General features: G+C 41.1%; 1 protein-coding gene and 1 non-coding gene across 3 annotated transcripts in view; both read left to right on the forward strand.

The window, feature by feature from the left end:
• LOC124545782 (kanadaptin) overlaps nucleotides 1-12,611 on the forward strand; it is a 278,252-nt gene that overhangs the window by 29,784 nt on the left and 235,857 nt on the right. The window lies entirely within an intron of this gene.
• On the forward strand, nucleotides 2,085-2,159 carry Trnat-cgu. The gene has a single exon. It is a non-coding gene; the product is annotated as a tRNA-Thr (tRNA).

The raw sequence follows: 12,611 nt of genomic DNA on the forward strand, positions 1-12,611 counted from the left end.
CCCTCCATTGCAGATTCGGTGCCAATGACTGCTTGCCACGTATGCTGCACACGTTTTTAGCTTGCCCAGGCATCCAAATTATCATCTGCTGTTCCCCAACTCGGTTGCCCATCTTCCAGAATGGCGGCTCCGGTCAGAGTGTATGATTGCGGTCTGTGTCCAGGCTCTTCTCACTGGGCTTGAGTTTTTCCCTCTCCCACCTCTTTTCTGGGCCCATCTATGTCTACCCCCGTGGTGTGTGCCCCGCCCTTGCCTTCAGCTCGATTTGGCACGAGGCCTGAAAGACTCGGTCCCTCGCAGCCCTCCGCCGATGCTTTCTTTCTTTCCATCCTTGCCGTGTTTCCCGCCTCTGCCGTAGTCTATACCGACGCTTCGACAGTTGCTGTTCCAGTTGGGTATGCTTTCACTCTTGGGGGACAATCCGAACAATGCTCATTGCTGGAAGGCTGCAGTGTTTTCACTGCAGAGCTCGTCGCCATCTCTCGTGCCCTAGAGTATATCTGCTCCTGATCAGGTGAGTCCTTTGTTATCTGTAGTGACTCCCTGAGCAGTTTACGAGCTGTCGACCAGTGTTTTCCTCGCTCTCGTCTGGTGATGGCTATCCAGGTATCCCTCCATACCTTTACCCGTTGCAGCCGCTCCGTGGTCTTTGTGTGGACCCCGGGTCATGTCAGCATCCCAGGTTATGAACGGGTTGACATGCTGGCCAAACAGGCTGCCGATGCACAAACCCTGGAGATCGGTCTTTCGTAGTGTGATCTCCAGTCAGTTTTGCGGCAGAAGGTCCTCGGTACCTGGAGTGATGAATGGCGCACCCGCCTTCCCCCAACAAACTTCGGGTCATCAGTGAGACGACTGGTGTGTGGCACTCCTCTCACAGGGACTCTGTTGTTCTCTGCCGGCTGCGCATTGGCCACACCTGGCTGACACACTGTCATTTATTGTGCCACGATGACCCACCTCTATGTCGCTGTGGATCGGCGTTGACCGTGGTCCACATCTTGTTGGCCTGTCCGCTTTTAACTGTGCTCAGGCAGACGTTTGCACTTCCTGATACACTCCCTTCACTTTTAACAGATGGCGCTGCAATGGCATTCTTGTTTTGAGTTTTATTCGTGCAGCAGGCTTCTATCGCTCGATCTGAGGGTTTGTCACTTTTTTTGTGTTGAGTGTGGCCTTTGGCCTACGGTTTTAGATTGGTGTTTTTTAGTGTCTCTCAGCAGTTGGCTTTTCCTATTTTTTGTTTCCATGATCAGCCAACCACTGTAGAACTCTGTCTGCTTTTAATTCCTTGTTTTCTTGTCCTTGTCTGTGTCTTTCTTGTTCTGTGTTGTCCCTTGTCATCTGCGTTGCTTGTTCTTTGTAGCACAACTGCACTGGCACAACAATGTGTGCAGTTTCCTCTATGCCAACATACCTCAACATTGGATAGGGCGTACAGGACTGCAAGACCAGGCTTTACACTCTTGGCCTTCTAAGGTCCCCTGACTTAACACCGTGTGATTTCTTCCTGTGGGGGTATGTTAAACAATGTGTTTACATTCCTCCCTTACATCGTGACATCGATGAACTAAAAACCAGAATATCAGTTGCTGTAGCTTCAGAGACAGAAGACACCTTACACTCAGTTTGGGATGTATTCGGCTATTGGCTAGATGTCATTTGTGCAACCAGTGGAGGACATATTGAACATTTTTGATGGATTTTTATAAACTTCTGTCTTCTCTGAGTAACTTAGTATGCAATTTGCTGGTGTTAAGCTCTCCTTCCTAATAAATAATTCCATTTGAAATTGGGTCATTCTTTTTGGGATACCCTGTATTTTCTTTAAGGGATTACAATTTTATAACAACTTCCCAAAGAAGATGAAAGAGATAACTAAAATACATTTATTTAAAACAAGCAGTCAGAGGAGTGTACCTCTTAAATAAGTGAGATGGTCAGTGGTCTCTTCAATGCAGAGGCGTGCCAGGCTCGAACTCTTACGGGGAATCAGTGAAATGCCATGAATAATTAGGATAATGGGCAAGGGCCTTACAGTAGAAGTGTGTGGATAAGTTGAAAATTTGTGTCTGATGGGAGGTGTCCGGGTGGCTCAATGGTCAGAGCACCTGCCTCGTAAGCAGGAGATCCGGGCTCGAATCCCGGTCTGGCGCACTGATTTCAATCTCCACTGATTTCAATCAATGCCTGCTCTCAGCCAATGTCTGTAGTTCCTTTGTGTTTTAATTCGTACTCCAAAGTTTTCTTTGGTTTGGTAAAATTTGGGATAGGCTGCAGCCTTGTCTCACTCCCTTCTCAACTGCTGCTTCCCTTTCGTGCCCCTCACCTCTATAACTGCCACCTGATTTCTGCACAAGTTAGTTCTAAATAGCCTTTCACTACCTGTATTTCACCCTTTCTACCTTCATAATTTCAGGGAGAGTATTGAAATTAACATTGTCAAAAGCTTTCTTGAAGTCTACAAATGCTTTTCTTAATGTATCCTCTAAAGTTGTAGGGTCCATATCGCTTCACATGTTCCTACATTTCAGCTTCTACCAGTTTTTCCTTTCTCCTTTAACCCATTAGCGCTGTGCGTTGCCATATGGCAACGTTTGTAACACTTTTTTAAAATAGTTGATTCCACGACATCAATGAAGCGAGAGTGTTGGCAGCACTGGATTCCGTTCTGAAAGACTGTAAAGATCACGACAATGCAACAGTTTCAACAATACATTTAAATTCTGCAGCGTAAGCAGTATTGGAAGTCGTCGTTTGCTGAATGACGAAGTAAAATGTAGTATAAGTTCGAGTAAGTATGTTTTACACAATAACTTACGATATATAATTTGGTTTTTTAGTATGGTTGTGCTTCAAATACTCAAATATTTATTTTTTTGGAGGTTACTGATTACTGTGAAATAAATTACGTTCATTTAGGCCATTTGAATGTCGGTGTTGCCGTATGGCAACGCTAGGTGCTTGTACTCAGTAAAAGGTCAAATTTTCTCTTTTTTGTTTTAGAAGGGGTTTCTCGCTTGCTGAGGTGCTGGAGATTCTTCATAATGATGATATTGAAGGTGATGTGTTTGTTGAGGCCCCAGATCCGAATAGAGAAGAATGATTTTTATTGTATGTGCAGTGGCTGGACAACTCAGTTATCACAATGATCTCTTCTTCATGTGGTGCACAAGAAGTTGCCCAAGTCAAGAGATTCTCGCAACTAAAAAAGCGAATATAATGATTCCCAGACCAAAACTGGTAGCCAATTATAATACATACATGTGAGGTACTGATCAGATGGTTCAGAATCGAGCATGCAGTAAGAAGCTACAAATGGTACTGGTGTCTCTTTACATGGATGTTAGATGTCGCCATACAAAACAGTTGGATTTTGTATAATAAAGCAAGAAACCAAACTATCTCTCAGCTTGATTTCAAGAGAGAAGTAGCAGCAGTGTACTTGCAAAGACACCAAGCTTTACCAAAAGGAGCTGCGAGACCATCTGCATCAAGGGCATGTTCCGACAGCTGCATATCATATTCAATTAAGTTTGATACGACTGACCACCTCGTCCAGCACACAGAAGGAAAGAAGAAGAAAAGGTGTGCACACAAGGACTGTAAATCTATTGTGAGAACAATGTATTGAAAGTGCAATGTGGGACTGTGTATTGACTGTTTTATTCCATTTCGTGTAAAATAATGCTGGGTTTAAGGTTTGATTTTTGATTATTAATTGTACTGTGTTGTAAAGTATCAATTGTATGATGAAGACCGAATAATAAATTTGCACAAAACTTGTGTATGTAATAAGAAATTTCAATAACCTACTTATTTAGTTGAAGTTGCAAACCATATAAACTTAGGTAGTGTAAGCACCTAGAGTTACCACATGGCAACATCAAATATCTCGCTAATGGCGGTAATGACTTTCGTCAAAACAACTCTGTTGTGTAATTTATGCCTTTTACAGACATAATAACACTTTTTTTTTTAAAAAAAAATCACGAAAAAATTAATTCCGGCGCTAATGGATAAAAGAATTCAAGTTACTATTTTGCAACCGTGACTTATTAAACAGATAATTTGCTAATTTTCACACCTGTCAACACCTGATTTCTTTGGAATTCTTCCTGAAGTCTGAGGATATTTTGCCTGTTTGTGTGCCTTGCACACCAGATGGAATAATTTTGTCATGACTGGCTCTCCGAAAGTCACCAGTAGTTCTGACAGAATGTGTCTACTCCTGGGACATTGTTTTGACTTAGGTCTTTCAGTGCTCTGTCAAATGTTTGTTGCAGTCTTGTATCTCCCATATCATCTTCATCTATGTCCTCTTCCCTTTCTACGTATTGCTTTCAAGTTTGTTTCCCTTGTGTAGACTCTCTATATAATCCTTTCACATTTCAGCTTTGTTTGGTTAGGATTGGTTTTCCATATGAGGTGTTGATATTTGTACAGTAGCTTCTCTTTTCTCCGATGGCCTCTTTAGTTTTCCTGTAGACAGTATCTTTTCCATAGTGAAATATGCTCCGAAATATACTACTAGCCATTAAAATTGCTACACCAAGAAGAAATGCAGATGATAAACGGGTATTCATTGACAAATATATTATACTATAACTGACATTTGATTTACATTTTCACGCAATTTGGGTGCATAGATCCTGAGAAATCAGTACCCAGAACAACCACCTCTGGCTGTGATAACGGCCTTGATACGCCTGGGCATTGAGTCAAACAGAGCTTGGATGGTGTGTACAGGTACAGTTGTCCATGCAGCTTCAACACGATACCACAATTCATCGAGAGTAGTGACTGGCGTATTGTGACGAGCCAGTTGTTCGGCCACCATTGACCAGACGTTTTCAATTGGTGAGAGATCTGGATAATGTGCTGGCCAGGGCAGCAGTCGAACATTTTCTGTATCCAGAAAGGCCCGTACAGGACCTACAACATGAGGTCGTGCATTATCCTGCTGAAATGTAGGGTTTCGCAGGGATCGAATGAAGGGTAGAGCCACGGTTCGTAACACATCTGAAATGTAACGTCCACTGTTGAAAGTGCCATCAATGCGAACAAGAGGTGATCGAGACTTGTAACCAATGGCACCCCATACCATCACACCGGGTGATACACCAGTATGGCGATGACGAATACACGCTTCTAATGTGCGTTCACCGTGATGTCGCCAAACATGGATGCGACCATCATGATGCTGTAAGCAGAACCTGGATTCATCCCAAAAAATGACGTTTTGCCATTCGTGCACCCAGGTTCGTCGTTGAGTATACCATCGTAGGCGTTCCTGTCTGTGATGCAGCGACAAGGGTAATCACAGCCTTGGTCTCCGAGCTGATAGTCCTTGCTACTGCAAATGTTGTCAAACTGTTCGTGCAGATGGTTGTTGTCTTGCAGAAGCCCCCATCTGTTGACTCAGGGATATAGACGTGGCTGCACGATCCATTACAGCCATGTGGATAAGATGCCTGTCATCTCGACTGCAAGTGATATGAGGCCGTTGGGATCCAGCACGGCGTTCCGTATTACTCCCACCTATTCCATATTCTGCTAACAGTCATTGGATCTCGACCAATGTGAGCAGCAATGTCGCGATACGATAAACTGCAATCGTGATAGGCTGCAATCCGACCTTTATCAAAGTTGGAAACGTGATGGTACGCATTTCTCCTCCTTACACAAGGCATCACAACATTTCACCAGGCAATGCCGGTCAACTGCTGTTTGTGTATGAGAAATCAGTTGGAAACTTTCCTCATGTCAGCATGTTGTAGGTGTCGCCACCAGCGCCAACCTTGTGTGAATGCTCTGAAAAGCTAATCATTTGCATATCACAGCATCTTCTTCCTGTCGGTTAAATTTCGCTTCTGTAGCACGTCATCTTCGTGGTGTAGCAATTTTAATGGCCAGTAGTGTATTTACATTTGCCCTCTAGCCAATTTCCACTTAGCCATTTGGCTCACTTTCTGTCAATCTCATTTTTTAGACATTTGTGTTTCCTTTCACCTGGTCATGTATTATCCAAGGATTTTTACTAGGCTTGGTCTTTTTAACCCATTTGATCCTTTGCTGCTATCACTATTTTATCTCTTAAAGCTACCCATTCATCGTCTCTTGTGTGCCTATCCTCAGTTCTCGTCATCTGTTGCCTAATGCTCTTTCCGAAACTTTCAACATCCTCTGGTTCTTGCAGCATATCCAGGTCCCATGTTCTTAATTTCCTACCTTTTGGCAATTTCTTCTGCTTCAATTTACATTTCATAACCAATACATTGTGGTCAGAGTCCACATCTGTCCCTGGAAATGTCTTACAATTTAAAATCTGGTTTTGAAATCTCTGTCTTACCATTATACAATCAATCTGGAACCTTCGTGTTACTCCAGGTCTCTTCCTTGTGTACAATCTTCTTTCATGTTTCTTAAATCAAGTGTTATCGATGATTAGATTGTACTCTGTACAAAATTCTACTAGGCGGCTTTCTCTTTGATTTCTTTCCCCCAGTCCATATTCACCTATTGTTTCTTCCTTCTCTTCCTTTTCCTGCTATCAAATTCTAGTTCCTCTCTGCAATTAAATTTTCGTCTCCCTTAACCATCTGAATAATTTATTTTCTCTCATTATCCACTTCTTTGATTCTTCATTTCTTCAACCTCCCCATCATCTGCAGAGCTAGTTGGCATATACACTACTGTGGTGGGTGTGAGTTAAGTGTCTATTTTCACTACAAGATTGCATTCGCTATGCTGTCTGTAGTAGCTTACTCCCATTCCTATTTTCCTATTCGTTATTAAACCTACTCCTGCATTATCCCTATTTGATCTGGTATTTACAAACCCGTATTCACCTGACCAGAAACCCTGTCACTCCTGCCACGAATTTCTCTAATTCCCATTATATCTAACTTCAGCCTATCCACTTCCCTTTTCAAATTTTCTAACTTGCCTGATTAAGGGATCTAACATTCCATGATCTGATTCGTAGACTGCCATGTTTGCTTCTCCTGGTGGTGATCTCCTCCTGAGTTGTCCCTGCCGGAGATCCAAATGGGGAACTGTTTTACCTCAGGAATATTTTACGCAAGACAATGCAGTCATCATTTAACCATACGGTAGAACAGCATGCCCTCGTGAAAAATTATGACAGTAGGTTTCCCCTTGCTTTCAGTCGTTCACAGTATCACCACAGCAAGGACATTATGGTTTGATGTTACAAGTGCAGAGCAGTCAATCATCCAGACTGCTGCCCCCTTCAGCTTCTGAAATAGCTGCTAGCCCACTTCAGGAACCATAGTTCTGCCTGGCCTCTCGATGGATACCCCTCTGTTGTGGGTGTACCTATGGTACTTCTACCTGTATTACTGAGGCACGCAAGCCACCCCACCGATGGCAAGGTCCGTGGTAGTCTGTGTTGAAGTTCAGTATAGATCAAGTATCCAAATGGTAATTAAAAATTTAACTCCAGAATATTTATTTGAAGCTAATACCACTTAAAATGCAATAATCAGTGGCTGAAACATTCTGTATTGAACTCTGATACTGAAATGTGTAAAGACAATTCTAACTGTAATCACATGCAGATGGGCATAAGTCCAAAACAAGTCACGTTTTAAATAAACTTCCTCCAGTTGTGGATGGTAGCAGATTTCCTTCATTATTGTCCTATAAGACATCAAGTTCGGTGGCAGGAGGAACAAGAATTCTGGTCAGGTGACTACAGGGTTATAAACACAAAGTCAAATAGGGGTAATGTAGGAGTAGGTTTAATAATGAATAGGAAAATAGGAACGCGGGTAAGCTACTACAAACAGCTTAGTGAACGCATTATTGTGGCCAAGATAGATACGAAGCCCACACCTACTACAGTAGTACAGGTTTATATGCCAACTAGCTCTGCAGGTGACGAAGAAATTGAAGAAATGTATGATGAAATAAAAGAAATTATTCATATAGTGAAGGGAGACGAAAATTTAATAGTCATGGGTTACTGGAATTCGAGTGTAGGAAAAGGGAGAGAAGGAAATGTAGTAGGTGAATATGGATTGGGGCCAAGAAATGAAAGAGGAAGCCGCCTGGTAGAATTTTGCACAGAGCACAACTTAATCATAGCTAACACTTGGTTTAAGAATCATGATAGAAGGTTGTATACGTGGAAGAACCCTGGAGATACTAAAAGGTATCAGATAGATTATATAATGGTAAGACAGAGATTTAGGAACCAGATTTTAAATTGTAAGACATTTCCAGGGGCAGATGCAGACTCTGACCACAATCTATTGGTTATGACCTGTAGATTAAAACTGAAGAAACTGCAAAAAGGTGGGAATTTAAGGAGATGGGACCTGGATAAACTGAAAGAACCAGAGGTTGTACAGAGTTTCAGGGAGAGCATAAGGGAACAATTGACAGGAATGGGGGAAAGAAATACAGTAGAAGAAGAATGGGTAGCTTTGAGGGATGAAGTAGTGAAGGCAGCAGAGGATCAAGTAGGTAAAAAGACGAGGGCTAGTAGAAATCCTTGGGTAACAGAAGAAATATTGAATTTAATTGATGAAAGGAGAAAATATAAAAATGCAGTAAATGAAGCAGGCAAAAAGGAATACAAACGTCTCAAAAATGAGATCGACAGGAAGTGCAAAATGGCTAAGCAGGGATGGCTAGAGGACAAATGTAAGGATGTAGAGGCTTATCTCATTAGGGGTAAGATAGTTACTGCCTATAGGAAAATTAAAGAGACCTTTGGAGATAAGAGAACCACTTGTATGAACATCAAGAGCTCTGATGGAAACCCAGTTCAAAGCAAAGAAGGGAAAGCAGAAAGGTGGAAGGAGTATATAGAGGGTCTATACAAGGGCAATGTACTTGAGGACAATATTATGGAAATGGAAGAGGATGTAGATGAAGATGAAATGGGAGATACGATACTGCGTGAAGAGTTTGACAGAGCACTCAAAGACCCGAGTCGAAACAAGGCCCCCGGAGTAGACAACATTCCATTGGAACTACTGACGGCCTTGGGAGAGCCAGTCCTGACAAAACTCTACCATCTGGTGAGCAAGATGTATGAAACAGGCGAAATACCCTCAGACTTCAAGAAGAATGTAATAATTCCAATCCCAAAGAAAGCAGGATTTGACAGATGTGAGAGTTACCGAACAATCAGTTTAATAAGCCACAGCTGCAAAATACTAACACGAATTCTTTACAGACGAATGGAAAAACTGATAGAAGCCGACCTCGGGGAAGATCAGTTTGGATTCCGTAGAAATACTGGAACACGTGAGGCAAGACTGACCTTACGACTTATCTTACAAGAAAGATTAAGGAAAGGCAAACCTACGTTTCTAGCATTTGTAGACTTAGAGAAAGCTTTTGACAATGTTGACTGGAATACTCTCTTTCAAATTCTGAGGGTGGCAGGGGTAAAATACAGGGAGCGAAAGGCTATTTACAATTTGTACAGAAACCAGATGGCAGTTATAAGAGTCGAGGGACATGAAAGGGAAGCAGTGGTTGGGAAGGGAGTGAGACAGGGTTGTAGCCTATCCCCGATGTTATTCAATCTGTATATTGAGCAAGCAGTAAAGGAAACAAAAGAAAAATTTAGAGTAGGTATTAATATCAATGGAGAAGAAATAAAAACTTTGAGGTTCGCCGATGACATTGTAATTCTGTCAGAGACAGCAAAGGTCTTGGAAGAGTAGTTGAACGGAATGGATGGTGTCTTGAAGGGAGGATATAAGATGAACATCAACAAAGGCAAAACAAGGATAATGGAATGTAGTCGAATTAAGTCGGGTGATGTTCAGGGTATTAGATTAGGAAATGAGACACTTAAAGTAGTAAAGGAGTTTTGCTATTTGGGGAGCAAAATAACTGATGATGGTCGAAGTAGAGAGGATATAAAATGTAGACTGGCAATGGCAAGGAAAGCGTTTCTGAAGAAGAGAAATTTGTTAACATCGAGTATAGATTTAAGTGTGAGGAAGTCATTTCTGAAAGTATTTGTATGGAGTGTAGCCATGTATGGAAGTGAAACATGGACGGTAAATAGTTTGGACAAGAAGAGAATAGAAGCTTTCGAAATGTGGTGCTACAGAAGAATGCTGAAGATTAGATGGGTAGATCACATAACTAATGAGGAGGTACTGAATAGGATTGGGGAGAAGAGAAGTTTGTGGCACAACTTGACCAGAAGAAGGGATCGGTTGGTAGGACATGTTCTGAGGCATCAAGGGATCACCAATTTAGTATTGGAGGGCAGCGTGGAGGGTAAAAATCGTAGAGGGAGACCAAGAGATGAATACACTAAGCAGATTCAGAAGGGTGTAGGTTGCAGTAGGTACTGGGAGATGAAGAAGCTTGCACAGGATAGAATAGCATGGACAGCTGCATCAAACCAGTCTCACGACTGAAGACCACAACAACAAACAACAAGACATCTCTTCAACATTACAATATACATTCACAATATGACACTTTTTGAAGATAAATATACACCCAAGATTGGTAGTGCATAATGTGAATGTCTCACAATTTTTTGAGCTAAACATTTCATTCATTATGGGAGCATGTTGACAGACATGAGGAAAAGACTTTGAGATTTAACAGAGGTGTGGCAGCATGGCCATGAGCCTAAGTCATTTGCAAGTGTGCATTATAGCTGTTGAAAGACTAAATAAAACTGTACAATCATTTAATTGTCAAGCTGTCTTGTTCTGAGTATGTACAATCATAACAGCATTGTACGCCAAATATAACTGAAGGAGATGGTGCATTTATAAAGACACTGGTCTTAGATTTGGAAGCCTGGAACTTCATGCACTGTGGTTTCTCCATGATATTCCTGACTCTCTTAGGGAAAATGCCAAAATCATTCCTTTGACAAGACCATAGCCAACCCACCTGTCCTCCGCTTATTTCTTGGACGGATAAATTACGAACACTATTACTTATGCAAGTGGTGATGCAGTATACAAAATAAAACTTTAGGAGTTAAAGGGACTTATCAGTTCCAGCAATGGTACTGTGTCAACAGTCTGTGTGTACCTTCATCTTCCTTCTTCTCACAGTCATCTTCAGCCATTATTTTTGTGCTGCTTGGTGCACAAGAAATAGCTGGACATTCAAGCCGCATTACAAATGAAACACATTTATAATGAGACAGTATTTTGATAGAATATCTGCTTGTGCTCTAAATGTGGTGGTCTCGTCTTTAGTGAAACACCACAGCAGTACATTCATAGTTGTGGTGAGCATAAATCTCCATAATGTATGCATAAAACATTTGAACATTGTGCAGGTGTGATTTCTTGCTGCAGGTCACTGCAATAACTTCTTTAGGGCATATCAACCCTATCAGCCCACAGGATGTCCTAGTGAAGTGCCATTGTGACAGTTCACATGGTGTTGGGGCATTTAAATCCTGTAACAGCTGCTTCAGATTACTCTCGTGATATCTTGCCCCCACGCGCTCAGCACTTCCTTGTGGAATACAGCATAATGACTCTTATGTATGGTTACTCCATATGGGTTTCCAAGTTGTACCTAAGGAAAAATCTTTAGCTGGTAATAATGTTTGAAAATCTCTTTGATTCTGGTTGGTGTGTGGGGGACTTTCATGCTCTTGTTTTAATATTAGAATCACTGTCTGTAGCATGCTCCTTGTAAATACTCATAGAAAAGTTGCTTTGCTGTTAAGCAGTTGTTCAGTTGTACAGGTTAAGGAGCTGTGTGACAAAAAAGTCTAGGTGTGTGTGACCAACAAATGTGTGTCATAAGAGTTTTGTTTTTGCATAATGTGTGTCATAATCTTCTTGTGATAATTTTGTAGTAAGTTTCCCTTTTCACTTATGTGTAGGGGATATTGCATATGAGGCATGGTTTTTATTTTTTTAAGTACATACCATGTTGAATTAAAAGTAAAACAAGTAGACTTTTCTTAGCAATTTCATTTTTGCATGAAAGCCCACAACTTTAATATACTTTTCTATGTAATACCCACCAGGCACAAACTTCAAGCACCATCCTTATAGAAATCTGCTACCTGAGCATAACTTTCAATAATTTGCATTTTCTGTAACAGTTACATAACACACACGTTATGCCCTTTGAGGAAACTCATCACATGATGTCAAAATTATAAAGCATCTGTTCTGTCTCCTTTCTTCATCAGATTTCTGCATCAAGTGGTCAGTAACGACTGTCACCTACTTTATTCCTCATCATGCACATTCATACGACCATCTTTGAAAACTCTCACTCATTGCCATATCACCCCATCACTCATAAGTGTCAAGAATTGTGGTTTATGCAATTGCTACAAAATGTTTAAACTATTGAAAGTTATGCTTAGGCAGCTGATTTATGTAAATATTGTATTCAAAGCTGGTTGTATGATACAAAAATGCCTTAATATTGGTGGGAATTATGTGGAAAAGTAGATTAAAATACAGGTTTTCATGTAAAAAAAAATGCTAGGAAAAGTCTTCTTGCTTTATTTTTATTTCAAACTTGTATTTACTTAAAAAAAAACATACCTTGTATTACTAGATCAGCCTTTAGTTTGACTATGAGTTATGAGGTCAATGTGATGTGTACAAGTTGAC

The sequence above is a fragment of the Schistocerca americana genome, chromosome 1 (genome assembly GCF_021461395.2).
Source record: "Schistocerca americana isolate TAMUIC-IGC-003095 chromosome 1, iqSchAmer2.1, whole genome shotgun sequence".
NCBI classification, from domain to species: Eukaryota; Metazoa; Arthropoda; class Insecta; order Orthoptera; family Acrididae; genus Schistocerca; species Schistocerca americana.